Source organism: Polypterus senegalus, chromosome 1 (assembly GCF_016835505.1).
Source record: "Polypterus senegalus isolate Bchr_013 chromosome 1, ASM1683550v1, whole genome shotgun sequence".
In the NCBI taxonomy this organism is placed as follows: Eukaryota; Metazoa; Chordata; class Cladistia; order Polypteriformes; family Polypteridae; genus Polypterus; species Polypterus senegalus.
Window position 1 is genome coordinate 64906633 of NC_053154.1, and position 16932 is coordinate 64923564.

The following is a 16932-nucleotide window of genomic DNA, read 5'->3' on the forward strand; positions in this document are numbered from 1 at the left end:
AACGCACACTGATACTATAACATGCTGACATTATCTTTTGCAGTTTCTCACAGCACAGATAACGCATTGGACATTGTTATGGGTTAGTTCTCCAGGATTCTCTGCTTTTCAAAAGACTATAAGCAAACAACAACAACAACATTTATTTATATAGCACATTTTCATAGAAAAAGTAGTTCAAAGTGTTTTACATAATGAAGAATAGAAAAATAAAAGACACAGTAAGAAAATAAAATAAGTCAACATTAATTAACATAGAATAAGTAATGTCCGATGGCCAGGGTGGACAGAAAAAACAAAAAAAAATCCAGACGGCTGGAGAAAAAAATAAAATCTGTAGGGATTCCAGACCATGAGACCGCCCAACCCTCTCTAGGCATTCTACCTAACATAAATGAAACAGTCCTCTTTGGATTTAGGGTTCTCACGGAAGGACTTGATGATGATGGTCACGTAGACTTCTAGCTTTTAGTCCATCAATGTTGGTGCATCATGATGCTTTGAATAGGTGGAGGTGGCGCAGGCCGCCACCACAAAGAAACCGGAAAAAGAAACAGAAGAGAGAGCAGGGGTCAGTACAGATTTTAGAGCCACCATGAATAGTTATTATGATGAATTGAACATGCAGAGTGTCAGGATTAAGTTAAAGTGAAGTTATGAGAAGGCCATGTTAAAGTAATGTGTTTTCAGCAGTATTTTAAAGTGCTCCACTGTATTAGCCTGGCGAATTCCTATTGGCAGGCTATTCCAGATTTTAGGTGCATAGCAGCAGAAGGCCGCCTCACCACTTCTTTTAAGTTTTGTTCTTGGAATTCTAAGGAGACACTCATTTGAGGATCTGAGGTTACGATTTGGAATATAAGGTGTCAGACAATCGAGATTATTTAAGGCTTTATAAACCATAAGCAGAATTTTAAAATCAATCCTGAATGACACAGGTAACCAGTGTAGTGACATCAAAACTGGAGAAATGTGCTTGGATTTTCTTTTCCTAGTTAGGATTCTAGCAGCTGCATTCTGCACTCGTTGCAAACGATTTATGTCTTTTTTGGGTAGTCCTGAGAGGAGTGCGTTACAGTAATCTAGTTGACTGAAAACAAACACGTGAACTAATTTCTCAGCATCTTTCAGTGATATAAGAGGTCTAACTTTAGCTATGTTTCTTAAGTGAAAAAATGCTGTCCTAGTGATCTGATTAATATGCGATTTAAAATTCAGATTACAGTCAACGATTACTTCTGTCTTAACTTTTAATCCTAATGTATCCAGTTTATTTCTAATAGCCTGTATCCATTATTGCCAATCACTTTCAGTTTTCTCTTTATTTAACTTGAGAAAGTTACTATTCATCCATTCTGAGATACCAGTCAGACATTGTGTTAGTGAATCAAGAGAATCAGGGTCATCAGGTGCTATTGATAAGTACAGCTGTGTGTCATCAGCATAGCTGTGGTAGCTCATGTTGTGCCCTGAGATAATCTGACCTAACGGAAGCATGTAGATTGAGAAGAGCAGCGGACCCAGGATAGAGCCTTGTGGAACACCATATCGGATATCATGTGTCTTCCAGTTGTAATTACCACAACTAACAAAGAATTTTCTCCCTGTCAGGTAGGATTCAAACCAATTTAAGACTGTGCCAGAGAGGCCCACCCATTGACTAAGGCGATTTCTAAGAATATTATGATCAATGGTGTCAAATGCAGCACTCAGATCTAAGAGGATGAGAACAGATAAATGGCCTCTGTCTGCATTCACTCGCAAATCATTTACTACTTTAACGAGTGCAGTTTCTGTGCTGTGATTTGTTCTAAAACCGACTGAAATTTATCAAGAATAGCATGTTTATTGAGGTGGTCATTTAACTGCATAATGACTGCCTTCTCCAGAACTTTACTTAAGAAAGGCAGGTTAGAGATGGGTCTAAAATTTTCAAGAGCCGAGGTGTCGAGATTATGTTTCTTAAGTAGGGGTTTAACTACAGCAGTCTTAAGACAGTCTGGGAAGACCCCAGTATCTAATGACGAATTTACTATGTCAAGAACATTATCAATTAGCACGCCCGATACTTCTTTGAAATAATTTGTTGGTATTGGGTCAAGGGCGAGGTGGAGGTTTTAATTGAGATATTATTTTTTGTAAATCAGGTAAATCTATCCTAGTGAAAGAGTTTAATTTGTTTATAACAGAATGCTGGGGTTTAGGAGGATCCTTAGTTTTGGGGAGATATGTTATTTCTAATATCATTAATTTTTTGGTTGAAAAATACAGCAATAGCCTCACAGGTTTTACTGGAAGTACTTAGGAGGCATTCCTTTGAGTTACCTGGGTTTAGTAGGTGATCAATTGTAGAAAATAAGACTCTGGGATTACTAGCATTGTTATTTATAATCTTAGATAAATAGCTGCGTCTCTCAAGACGGACAGTGTTATTGTATTCTGTTATTTTAACTTTTAATATTTCATAGTGGATAGTTAGTTTAGTCTTCCTCCATTTACGCTCAGCTCTACAGCATGTTCTCTTTAAATCCAACACTCTTTGGGTCTTCCATGGTATAATAATGCTAGAAGATTTTTTAACTGTTGTCACGCACGTGCGAGTAGGGGGCCGCAGACGGACCCAAATGATATTGCAAAATCATATGCCAGGAGGGAGTGGCAGGGTACTAACCTTTCTCTCTTTGTTTCCCGCAGAAAGAAAGACGCACCGCCGGCATGTATCTGCCTGCATCACTACCCGCACTACGCTACTTCTGCCCTTCCTCTGTCTACTCCTTACTACGTCAGCAATCCCACCATCCATCTCGGCCCCTACCCAGCATACCTCTCTTCTTCCGGTCCCTCCTCCATAAATGTTCCGCCATCTTTGTGCGGTCGACTGTGTGATACACTCACGTATTGACCTATATGATAACTGTATCATATTTTTTGATATTTGTACACTATACGGGGCCGGATACCCCAAACCTTTATGCTTGTTTGTGTATTCTTTTACACTTTTCAGGTGCAACTATGTCAACAGCAGCTCTCACTTTAGTATTAAATCTTTCCACCTTACTATTTACATTATCCTCGCTATTATAGTTGGCACTATAAATGGACCGATTGCTTAGGATGTTTGTAAGTTTTAAAACTGATGCTGAGTCAAAGAAGTGTTTTTTAACAATATGCTTCTCATGGGTGTTTTTTATCATTATTTCTATATTAAAAAGCAGAAGAAAATGGTCTGATACCTGCATAGTTAAAAGAATCTCCAGCACATGCTGTGTTGTAGGCGTTGGGTGGGCACTGTGGGGTAGGTTTTCTTACTTTAGGATATTTGTAATGGTTTAATAATGATTTGCATTATCCTACGATGGCACATATTTATATGACAAAAAGTGATCTTGCTGTACTAATTGCTGTGTAAATACACTGTAACAAGAGACACCATGTGAAGTGTCAGAATAACTAACGGCAGCACCTCACATCACTAGCAAGTTCACCTGTATATTCTCTTTAGTGGCAATTTCCAGAACATGTAAATAACAATGCAGTTTACATACACACAAACACACACACTCACAGTTGCCTTATTTATATTTTTCCATTCAAGTTTTAAAAGTTTGACTGAAATAAATGGCAAAAATTGCAGCAACAGTATTACGGGAAAGAAAATGCCAATTTCTCAATGTACTGTACCTGCATTAGATCCTTCAATGTCCAATAAAACAAATGCCAGAATATTATTAGATCTTTTAAAACGGATATAACACAACAATATCTCCAGATTAATGTGCATCAGATATGCCTACTTTTCCTAAATGTATATTTCAGACATGATATATTAGCCCATAGCACAGTCAAGGGCATTAATCACACAATTCCATCCATGAAAATAAATGAATATTATAAAATCACCAAATGTGATCAAATCACTTTTAGCTTTTTGATGAAAAATTATCTATTTTCCCGGGTGGATTTATGAGCACTTGGCGCCAAGTCCGTCAGCAATGGGCATATTTTCAATTCACATTCTAACTAGGAGAAAATGCACGTCTGCTGATGGTCAAATGATCTTTCTTTTTAATGTAAATCCTTAAGCTGCTCATCAGCGGGGATTCAAATACCTGAGACATGCTGATGCAGTTCATTATGCCTGCTTAAGTACCAAGACTCCAAGCGGTTCCTGTTGTTAGTGCTGCAGCCAAAAAAACGAATAAACTTCGGCCCCCAATCTCCTCACATGGAAACAGCTATTAACTCCCTCCTGCCAACTGCTGTGGGAAAAACCCTCTGTGATGGAGGCCCAGGCCAAAAGAAGACAATCACAGGATACAATCGATTATGAAATAACTATCTCTATCCACATATGAATAGCTTTAAATATTTACCAAGCGGTGCCTAGAGAAGTCTGTGTACACTCTTCAAATGATCACAGTATAACTAAAGGGTCAATGGCAGACTATACAGAAATGCAACACACTAATGGATGCAGTAAAGCCGAGGGCCATCTGAAGATTCATCCCATAAGCACCAAAGAGTGAGCACATATTAAAATACAACATTGGCAAAAGTCAACAAGCTAGTACTGAAAAAGAAGCCTAGGAAAACTGGATGCCATATCTTGGTCATAAGGCATGTAGTTTATATGTGTACTTCATATGAAGTATGGAGTTCTCCCTACATGGCAACGAACAATGGCAGAACACTGAAGTAATTGGAAAATATCATGTGGTTCAAAGAGAACCAGCAAAGTTCTCATAGAACATAATAGAAAGTAAAATCCAAAGCCAAATGTCACCAGTTTGAACATTTTTGGTGAAATAAAAATGCCAATCTCAGTGCACCTTCTGCCACATTAGCTCTCCATGCCAGCCTTGTAGCTGGGACAGATCATCTCTCTTTTCCAGATCATTTGTTATCCTTGCCTCTCAAGTAAGTCAAGTCAAGTAAAAAAACATGGTCCAACCCAGCCAAGATGCCAGTCCATCCATGACAGTATATGAATACAGAATTAGTCCTTAAGCCTTACTGAGGTCACATTTGGGTGACACAGGGTCTCTCTATGGGCCCTAGGTTTTTCTGCATCCCTGAGCCCCTGCTCTATCTTAAAGCCCAAGGCCACAACCTGACAATCTACAATCGGTAGTAGGGGGAAATTGCATGCTTCCACTTTTTGGATGGAAATTTTCAATTCGATTGTGTTTATGCTTTCTATTAAATTATATAAAGTTATGTACTGATACACTAAGGTCTCCATATGTGTAGGGGTTACGTATCAATACCATGTGTGAAAACTATTATGGTTCTCATCTAAATATGCAATTTTAAAATGATTTCATTCAAGCAAATTAAACTAGTGTACCAAATTTAAAATAAATAAAGCAGATCTTTAATGTTATGTAAAAGATTTAGATCTGTAAATAATAGATAATATTAAAATAAAAATATTAATTGGTTTATAAATTTACATACTTAAATACATTTTACAAAACAAAAAAAATTAAAAATGCAAACAGAAACTCTTTTATAAAGTACAAATATACAACTTAAATGAAAAAACAGTCTACCAAAGAAGGGTAATTGCTTCCTAATGGAGTTTCTGTTCCTGTAGATCAGGGGTGCCTAATGCATCGATCGCGATCGACCGGTAGATCACAAAGGTAGTGCCGGTAGATCGTGTTGTATTAATAACATTTTTTTTTAAACGTTAGTCCATCATATATCCTCCCTATGGCGTTTGCCACTTGATTGACATACAGTGCGGCCAGTCTGAGATCTCTTTTCTTCTAACACACTGGTCATCCCGCATGCACGATCAAAAGCACAAGCTACTGCAAAACTGTGCTCTAGTAAGCCTTCCAATTTATATCGACTAAAGAAGGGATTTAAAAAAAAAATTGTTTGGGGAGGGTATGGGCTGGATGTGGAACTGGAGGAGGAATTTATTCTCATTTTTTCCCACAATGTCACAATCGAAGTGCGTTTGTCTGATCTGTCAGTCTATCATTGCTGTCCCAAAAAAGAAAAATGTGGAAAGGCACTTTCGAACTGTTCATAAAAACTACGAAACTGACGTCCTTCCTAAAAAGCGATCTGAGAAAGAGAAAGGAGAGGGAACTAAAATCACAGTTAATCGGACAGCCGTCATTTTTCACTCGGCTGAATTCAAAAGCCATTTTAGAAGTAGCTCACAAGCCGAAAAATGTGGGCACCCCTGCTGTAGATGAAGAAGGATCAGTCAAAGCTGAGATTTCTGGTTACACAGTTGGCGTATTCTTACACTGCAGAAACATCACAATAGGAAGTTGACTTTTTTAAAAATATATTATTAATTCCAAGTCAGTTCAAAGTCAGTTTCTGTAGCCAGGAATTGATCCGTCAAAGCAAATCACTTGCCTTCAACTGATGCTCAAACCACAAAAGCCAGAAGAGGGTGGAGTGCCTGCTCCAGGTTAGGGATAAGGAGCTGCCTCAAGCAGAGGAGTTGAAGTATCTTAGGATCTTGTTCACAAGTGAGGGAAAAGGGAGCTGAAGATCAACAGGTGGCTCGGAGCAGCATCCACAGTTAAGCAAAAATTGTGCTGGTGAAGAAAGAGTTGAGTAAAAAGGAGAAGCTCTCAATTTACTGGATGGTCTACGTTCCTCCTCTAACCTATGGTCATGAGCTGTGGGTAGTGACTGAAAGAATTAGGTTGCCGATTTAAGTGGCAGAAAAGAGTTTCCTTTAGAGAGTGTCTGGGCTCAGTGTTAGAAAAAGGGTGAGGACAGCAGACATTCAGGGGGAGCTCAAAGCAGAGCCACTGCTCCTCCGCATCGAAAGAGCCATTTGAGATGGTTTGGGTATCTGATTAGGACACTTAATTGATGCTTCCCTAGGGAGGTGTTTCAGGCATGACCGGCCAAGAGAGAAAGACCCAGGACATGCTGGAGAGATAATATCTGTCGGATGGATTGAAAAACAGCTTGGCATTACATGTCCGTGCATTCTGAGCCCGGCATGCAGCGTTTTTTTTTTTTGCACCTTCAGTGTGCCACCACCACCGCACGCCCATCATGTGATCCATCCTGCTGCATCAGCTGCTTTTTTCTGTCACAAAAGGTGCAGAGGTCCTCCTGTGGCTACAACGAAGCTGTGATTATGAAAAAGAGGGAGAAGAAAATCTCCATGTGAAGAGGTCTGCCGTAACACATCTCAATTCAGCCTGTAGCAGAAAAATCTTCAGTGTGCACAGGGCTCTCCAGATGAGCTGCGTCGCGTTTCTTCTTCTGCTGCTACTGCTGCACCCTAGTCCTTTCTGTTCACTAAGAAATAATGAACCCAAGATGGAGGGGCACATAGCATGGGCTTTGCTAACGACTCCAAACTTACTGATCAATTAACAACCAAGTCATAGGAATGCAACCTGGTCATTAAGTGAGGAGTGTCTCTATTCAGTTTTGGTTTAGATGTCCTTTATTTAATAGACCGTCAGGCTTTCTGACCCTTTCCTGTCCTGAAATTTTAGCATGTTTTTTTAAAAAACTTTCATTTCTGCTGATCAATTACTTTTTTAATCTGTCTTTTAACCTGCTTTTTTCCATCTGGCTAGTATAACTTGAAGTAATGGCATCACAGTGAAATAGTGATTAGCACTGCGGCCTATCAAATCCAATGTCTGTACATCAGTGGGCTGTGTCGGTAACTGGTTTCCCAAACATGACTGATTTCTGCTCTTCTGCTTCTTCTTTCGGCTGCTCCCATTAGGGGTTGCAACAGCGGATCATCTACGTTGTCCGCATATTGACTTGGCAAAATTTTACACCGGATTCCCTTCCTGATGTAAGCCTCCCCATTTATCCAGGCTTGGAACCAGCACAAAGAAACAAACTAGTATGTGAATCCCCCCAGGTTACCACTGATCTGTGCTCTTCTCTGTCTATATATAAAAAAATAGAATGTCTGTCTGTCTGTATGTTCTCTATATATTTCCACACCCTTTGATCGATCTGGAGTAAATTTTCCATAGTTGCTCTTTAATAACATATGGTAAAGATAGATTACTTTGGGCCACAAAATTTGGGCCCTGGGGGTTCCATTGATTTTTTTTTACTTGTGTGCTAAAGTTTGGACACCAGTGCCACCTGCTGGCTTAGAATGAGTGAAACATCCAAACAGACTGAATTCAGACTAGCAGGCAAAATGACCAGAGATTAACATTACTTACCTGGGCAATGCTGTGTGGTGCTTCTACTTCCTGTAATATAAAAAGGGGTATCATGTGCTTTTGCAGGGCGTGTTGGGTGAGGCTTGATTGAGAGTGGAAGTACAGTGCAACAGAAAGGAGAATCAAAGAGTTGTTGTTTATGTCTTGCTTTGTTGGCTTTTCTTCAAAATGTAAGCACTATGAACTGTCCACCTTGAAGTAAGAGGACTAATCGGACATGACATTGTTCACAGTTACAACCCAGCACAGAGTTACCACAATTCTGGAATCCAATCTGACCCAAAAATAAGAAATTCTCAACTCACGAATGTAGAGACATTGATAAACGGCCAGTGTAGCATTTAAAAAAACGCATAAACCTTTGCTCTATTTCCTTAACCCATTCTAAAATTTTACCTGGGCAACAGAGGGTTATGACAGTCCAGGTTGGCTCCACTTTCCCTAGTTGCTTCTTGAACCCAGAACAACTGAAAACAGACCCAATGATTAGCTGGGCAAATGAGGGCACACACAGTCAGCAAGAAGTTGGTGCAAAGTGATCGTTAGTTTGTTTTAAAATAAAAGCACTCTTTGTTCAAAAGTGCAGGGCAAGTTCAATAAATAAATAATCCATAAAATCAAAGTGGAACATGGAGGTTAAAATATTCATAAAGAATCAAATAATAAATATCTGTTAAAACAAGGTTAAAATCACAGGCTGGTTTCTTCTTCTAAAAGCAGACATGAGTCCCAATACCTCTTTCTAAAACCTGATGTCTCTTCAGCTTATCCCATCAGGACTTCGCAGTATGAGGTGATGCCCGCCGACAGTTGCAGTCAACCATTAATCACAGGTTCAAATTCCTACCCAGCGTCACTCGGTATCTGTATGACTCTCCTCTGAACCTTATTCAACTCTCTCTTAGTCAGTTCGTTGAGCTATATCCAGGAGACACTGCATGACAGGGCCCCTCTTACTCCTCTATGTCCCGGGCACGGGTTCCTCACCATCCTGCTTCTTTCTTACACCCTTAATCTTCGTTCTCTCTTCCATGTTTCTTTTGATCTGATCTCCCCTCTCTGCCTTTTAGGCTCTGTGAACGCTGGCCCCAGCACAGACAGACGGATGACATATTTTGCTCCACACACTGTTTATTATGTACAATATATACAAAGTTATAAATTCGTGCACTCACGAAACCCCAGTGCCTTCTGCACCGAATCCCCCAAAAGTCCAGGGCCCACAGTCACTGTGCCTTTCCACTGGCCGCCTCCTGTCCTCTCTCCAGCTTCGTCTGCTTCCTCCCGACTTCCACCAAATGACTGGAGGGAGGCGGCCCCTTAAATAATGCCCCGGATGAGCCCCAGGTGTTTCCGGCCTCTTCTCTTTAGCCACGCCCCAGCGTGGCGGAAGTGTCGGCTGCTTTCCTGGCGGCTCTCCGGGCGCCACACAAAGTCTTCCCCCCGGCACTTCCTGGTGTGGCGGAAGTGCCGGGCTCCTGGGATAATTAGGCACCGGGGCGCCGCCTGGCGGTGGCCACGGGTCCCTACAGGGCTGGGCCTAACCAGGACGGACGCCCCCACTCAGTCTGGAGGAGGCACACGCCCTCCTCCGGTCTTCCAAGGCGTCCCGGCCGGGCTCCATCCCCGGCCAAAGACCACACAGGGTAAACCGGCATCGGGGCGCCGCCCGGCGGTGTCCACGGGTCCCTACAGGGCTGGGCTTCCAAGCCCTGTACCCGTGGTCCCCTACACAACCAAGACGGACGCCCCCTCGCGGTCTGGAGGAGGCACGAGCCCTCCTCTCCTCCTCCTGGGCGTCCCGGCTGGGGACCACAGCTCCCTGTATAGCCCTGACTGGGAGCAGGTGCTGTCCTCTACCCACTCCAAGGTATGTATGAGGCCTTTGCACGTGAATGCGTGATCAGCCAAGCAGCTCAGTCAACCTCAAAGTGGCGTGTAGACCGGCAACCACTGAGAGCCTGCATGCTCTGGGACTCTCGATTTATTGATTTCAAATTGCTCCTTGCCACGGACCGCTTATCACATGGGTACTTTGGATAATACTCGCATAAAGAACTAGTAAGAAAGCATAATAAACATGACTATTTTTTATTTGAAGATAAATATAATGGATTGCAATCCAACTTTACAGATATGTAATTAAAATATAGTTTTTTTGGAATAGAAGTAAAATTTTTAGACATCTCTGAGAGACCGTTTGTTGATTTTTAAATCCGCTGAATTCAGTTTGGGACCATGGGGCACTGGACACCCAGAAGATGCATATGTAAATTAAAGGACCACGTCGATTTTAGGTTTATCTATTAAGAATAATAAACAGTTACTGGTTTACTGTCAAAGGTTTTATAAATGGTTAGCCAAACTGAACCTTAGAGCTGTTATCAAAAGCTGTTTAGCAGCCCTGACTTGGAAGGAGTATCACTGTTGCAATCATCTTGCACTCTGACACAGTTACATGCATTTATTCCCACTTTCCTTTTATCTCCCATTTACTCTGTGCTAGTTACATGCTCACAGGCATTTCAAAGTGCATTTCACAAACTGATATTTATCTCAGATGACCTCTCTTTCTATCTCAGAACAGTTCATGTCCAAAGTGACAGCTAGACTTTTTTTTCCTTCCAATGTACTATGTGGTAGTGTTCCCACCATGAAAGGGGCATTTATACAATAAAGATTGATTGACTAACTGACTGAACGAAATATGCAGTAACTAGCTTGTGAAAAATGGAAACTAATGACTTCGACAAAGGTTGACTGTGGTCGCTGATAACAAAGTATGGAGTGCAATACCCCAAAGCCAGATCTATAATTAGCACAACAATATCATATCTGTCATGCCTAAGTCAATTAGCTGGCTCCAGCAGTTCTGTGTAACACTATAGATGTAGCTCTATTTTTACAGCAGCCATTTGAAAGAAGATAAAGAAGATGGCTTTCTTTACCGTTGGGCTGTCAAGAGTGCAGCTTTATGCATTTCTATTCTCGGAAAAGCAAAATGGATTCAAAGTGCACTTAAAATGCAGTCAATGAAAAAATATGGCAAACATAAGAGAATTTAAAGTATTACAGGGTTTAGTTAGCAATCCTGCACTTGATACTGACTCAGAGTAGCAAATCTAATGGTTGTTAACTCATGCATTAAGAGGAAAGATATTGTAGGTTTCAGTAATAAACATTCAAAATCATGTTAGAGAGCATTCGGTAACAATTTGCTATTTATAGACCTTTAGCAGGTCACTGTTGTCAAAACATGTGACCAAAGTGCAAATGCAGTCGCCATAAATAAAACAGGAAGAGCTGCAACAGAGAGCACATGAGCAAAAGCAAGAGCAATTTCATCTAATGGCATGTGGGAAGATCTTTTATACACAAACAGCGCCTGCAGAGTAGACCAAAGCTATAATTATTATATGATCATATGCTTATAAGAAATTTTAATTATTTTCCACAATTATAGGAGGTAAAAGACCCACATTGATTTTATCTTAATAATTCAGTGCCCCAAGGCCAAGATAGACTCTGCATTGCTGAGGTTTAACTAAAAGAATGAGTCTTTGTTCCAATACCCTGGAATGTAGTTATTCATGAGGACTGAGGAGCAGGATCACTCAGTAATCAGATCACACTATCTTGTCCCATGCCTCCCATGCGACATCATAAAAAATACTTCCACAAAATCCAGTGGTTTTAGCATGGCTGGTCAAATCTCATCCACGCCTGTTGCCCTGTTATCTCTTTGACCTTGCACTGACATTTGAGTGCCCATGGGAGTTTGCCAATGTGCTTTCCAAACTTGGAAAAAGCCTATGACCATATGTCATGTGTGTGTGCCTAGGAAACAGTTTAAGGGCTTTGGTATTGGTAATTCTCCACTGCTCCAGGAGATGGCACTGTGGGAAAACATTCATTCTTTTCTACCTTCTGCTGACCGAAGGATTGACAAGTCCCTTCCACCAACATCTCCCAGTGTCTGTCCATCCTGCCTGGTTAGCATATGACTGGAAGAACCACCATCTTGGGCTGTTTTGCCTTTGTGTGACAATGTGAAGCTTCAAGCAACAGAATTCACTAGGCATATCACAGAGGTTTGATTGAACAGTGCCATATTAGACACTTGTTTCCCTTGACCTGATGACCAATTCACATCCTCATCACTATTACTCATTTCGAGCAATGGTTCAGTATCAGTACACTCTAAAACTGCTGTTGTGCCATTGTGTTTTTAATTGGAGGATCCGTCCTACTCATGAATATTGATGAGATACCTTAATTATTTCAAATAGTCTCAGAAGAGTTTACGTAGAGAGATTACAGAAAAGAGATTACAGAAAATACTATATTTTTCAAACTATAAGTTTACTTTCAACAATTGTTACACCCCAATCTATACTAATAAAAGGCAAAGCCCTCACTGACTGACTGACTGACTGACTCACTGACTCACTCACTCACTCACTCATCACTAATTCTCCAACTTGTAGGTAGAAGGCTGAAATTTGGAAGGCTCATTCCTTACAGCTTACTTACAAAAGTTGGGCAGGTTTCATTTCGAAATTCTACGCGTAATGGTCATAACTGGAACCTATTTTTTCGTCCATATACTATAAGACTTTTGCTCGATGGTCGTGGGAGGCGGAGTTACGCCTCCCACGTAATTAAGTGCCTGCCCATATAAGGCCGTCCATCAGTGGCAATCCAATAGAAACACTGCTGCTAAATATTCACGGGTGAAGGACTGTGCTTATGCAGAGGAAGATGAGATGGTCAGGGTGGTGTTTGGCACACACTCAGCTAAACTGCGAGAGAAACTTTTAAGTGCCGGGTCTTAGCTAACATTAAATAAAACCGTGGACATCGCATGAGATGGCACCAGCACAGCTGGGAACCTTCGATGCATGTACACCGAGCGGCTCATGTGAACTGACGCAGTGCACAGACAAAAAGCAACAGTTTCAAAGAGTGCTGAACAAAAACCGAATTACACAATTGAGAAGGTGAACTTGTGGATGTGCTTGCGAGTATTTAGAGACAGTGTCCTAATGAACTTGTGTATTTGCTTGCGAGTATTTAGCCACAGCGTGTTTATTAACTTGTGGATTTTTCAGCGAGTATTTGGCGGCAGCTGCACGAAGTTGACAGGATATCTTTTTATGGAGAGCAAAATCTTTTGGGATATTTAAAATTTAAATTTATATTTTTTTATATAAAATTACTTAAGAGTAAAGAAATTTGAATGTTTGTTCTTTTAACGTTTACTTTATTTCTAACTTTATTTCTAACTTGTATAATTTAGATAGGATATATTTTTATGGAGAGCAAAATATTATAAGTTATTTAAGGTTTGAGTTGATTTATTCCGGAATAATATTCCTGTCTGTTTTTATTCATATTTATGTTGAAAAAAGTTAAGTTTTAAAAGTTTTAAAGTTTTAAAAGTTTAGTTTTAGTGTGTTCAATAAATGTTTATCCTGTTCGGCCCGCACCTAAAGTGTGTTTTGGATTTTGGCCCCCTGTGCAATTGAGTTTGACACCCCTTATTTAGTCGACACAAATATCTTTGGTTGGAATATAAGACGAATTTACTCTTTACATTGTATGGTGAAGAAAAATGTATGCAATGATGCCTACTGTGCATTTAAACTAGCATTCCTACCAAAGATATTTCTGTCGACTAAATAAAAATTCCTTCTATTTAAAATTTAAATAGAACTTGAACAGATACGATTTAATACCATTTAATTATTTAGGAATGGATAAATAAATTAAGATTTTGTACAAATAATGTTTTTTATTTTTCTTCCTTGATGGATTCTGGCACCCCCAGCAACAGTTGCTCGCACCCCAAAGAGTGTATATATATATATATATATATATATATATATATATATGTATGTGTGTGTGTATGTATGTATGTGTGTATGTATATGTATGTGTGTATATGTAGATATGTACAGTATATGTATATATGTATATATGTAGATATGTATGGATATGTATATATACTGTATATGTTTATATGTATGTGTGTATATATATATGACAGCAACACTCATCACTCACAACAGTGACAAAACAATTACATTGACAATCATGTTACGTTATTTTCAAAATGTTTCCTTTTCTTTTTCATTACTTCTTTAACACACTACTTCTCCGCTGCGAAGCGCGGGTATTTTGCTAGTAAGAAAATAAAGTACATATTAAAAAACATGGGGTGTAAGAAGCTGATCGGAACAGAGTTGAATAAGCATATTCTGGACACTACACATCAAAAATCAGTGCATGTTTCTTTGACTAAAAAAAGCACCCTCCTTTGATATTTGTCCTAAGATATAAGAAGTGGAGTTCCATTCATCTATACTAATAAAAGGCAAAGCCCTCACTCACTCACTCACTCACTCACTCACTCACTCATTCACTCACTCACTCACTCACTCACTCACTCATCAATAATTCTCCAACTTCCCGTGTAGGTAGAAGGCTGAAATTTGGCAGGCTTAATCCTTACAGCTTGCTTACAGAAGTTAAGCAGGTTTCATTTCGAAATTCTACACGTAACGGTCATAACAGTCGATAACGTCCGCCATGTTGAACTTTCTTATTTATGGCCCCGTCTTCACGAAATTTGGTAGGTGGCTTCCCTGCGCTAACCGAAACCGATGTACGTACTTATTTCAATGGTATGACGCCACTGTTGGCCGCCATATTGAACTTTCCAACGTCACTAATTCTCCAACTTCCCATGTAGGTAGAAGGCTAAACCCATCCTCACGAAATTTGGTAGGTGGCTTCCCTGCACTAACCAAAACCGATGTATGTACTGTGGAATGGGCTCCGGACACAGACAGACGGACATCATTTTACACCCAACACACACGTTTATTTTCACCACCACTATATACAATATATACAAACTTTAGTGCACATCCCAGTGCCTCCAGCTTTGATCCCCCAAAAGTCCGGGCCTGTCACAGTCCCAAATGCCTGTCCTCTGGCCGCCTCCAGTCCTCTCTCCAGCTCCGTCCTCTTCCACCCGACTTCCACCGCTGAATGAAGGGAGACGACCCCTTATATAGGAACCCGGATGGGCTCCAGCTGCTTCCCGGCAATCTCCTGCGGACACACCCCCGTGTGGCGGAAGTGCCGGCTGCGCACCCGGAAGCCCTTCGGCTGTCCCTGCTCCTCTTCTCCCCAGCACTTCCTGGTGTGGCGGAAGTGCTTAGGTCCAGGGTAGTTCAGGCACCGGGGCGCCGCCTGGCGGTGGCCACGGGTCCCTACAGGGTTGGGCTTCCAAGCCCTCTACCCGTGGCCCCCAACACAACCAGGGCAGTCGCCCCCTCGCGGTCTGGAGGAGGTACAAGCCCTCCTATGGTCCTTCTGGGCGTCCCGGCTGGGCTCCACCCCCAGCTTGACAGATGCCGAATGTCACTTCAACACAAGTCCTACAAATACTGTCGTAATTGAAACAAACCATGAAACTCAAGCCGATTATGACAGCAGCAATCCAAGCTGTGAGGTTTGAAACAAGATTACTGTTCATATGGCCAACTGTGCATTGCATGCTCAAGAGTAAGCTCAGCGCACAGCTTGGTCATATTACAACCAGAGGGCCAAACTCACAATGTGGTATACAAAGACATCCTTAACAAATAATTATTGGTACATTTTCCCTCAGTTTAAAAAGGTTTAATTTTCTTCTTAATAAAAATTTTAAGGCAGTACTTCGCCGCTGTGAAGCGCGGGTATTTTGCTAGTTATCCATAAGACTCTGATAGACACTGCCCTCTGTCGGAGAATTCAGATGGATTTAGGATTTTTGTTGCTCTTTGGACATTCAACAAAGTCATACCAGATATCTACAACATGTCCATTGCAAAAATGTTGACCACTGCCTTCCACAGCTCCAGTCATGAACCTCAGTATTATTTTAGTTGCAGGATCAGATGCCACATTTCATGATCAATATTTTAATATGGTGTTTTCCACCTTGTTAAAAGTATCCTTATTTTTAATTCTGATAAAAGTTAATTTGCGCCTCCCAAAATAGTTTGTTATATTTTATCTTTTTTGCTTATTGATAATATCCACTTAGCCCATAAATGACCCAGAACTGACTACTTTCTATGGAATAATCATACAATGCATCACTTTCTTAGAAACATATTCTCTTGACAGAGGTCTTCCTGGAGAGCTACTGCAGAAGACAACCGGTTAAGAGTGAACTACCACTTTTTGGAACATTTTTACTCAAACATTCAGAGTTCTCTCTTATCTCTACCTTTGCACTTGTGACATTAGATATATCCTTAATAGAAACTATCCTATCTAAGACCCTATCAAAGGATGAGTCGGACTCTACAGATCATAGCTGCTTAGTGAATGAATGTGTTTAGGCCTCTACAATGCACTCTTGATCACTGTGATGCCTGGGTTGCCAGCAGCTGGCATGCTCCTCCCCGAAACATCTAAAGTAATTTACCGAGAAGGACTGGGCAAAGATGACACATATCATAGCAAGTATGAATCAAGCAGTGTATTGTACCAATTTATTTAAGCAAAAAGGGGTCCAAACTGAGGTGCAAGTTTTTCTTCCAAAAAATAAATACATAATCTATTAATAACATAGTTCATGTGAGGAACTTAAAAGTCAAATAAACAACAATAAATAGTATAAACCAAGGATATAAATAAGTCAGAATCCGTCTTTTAAAATCCTTTGTCCAGTATTCTCTCTCTT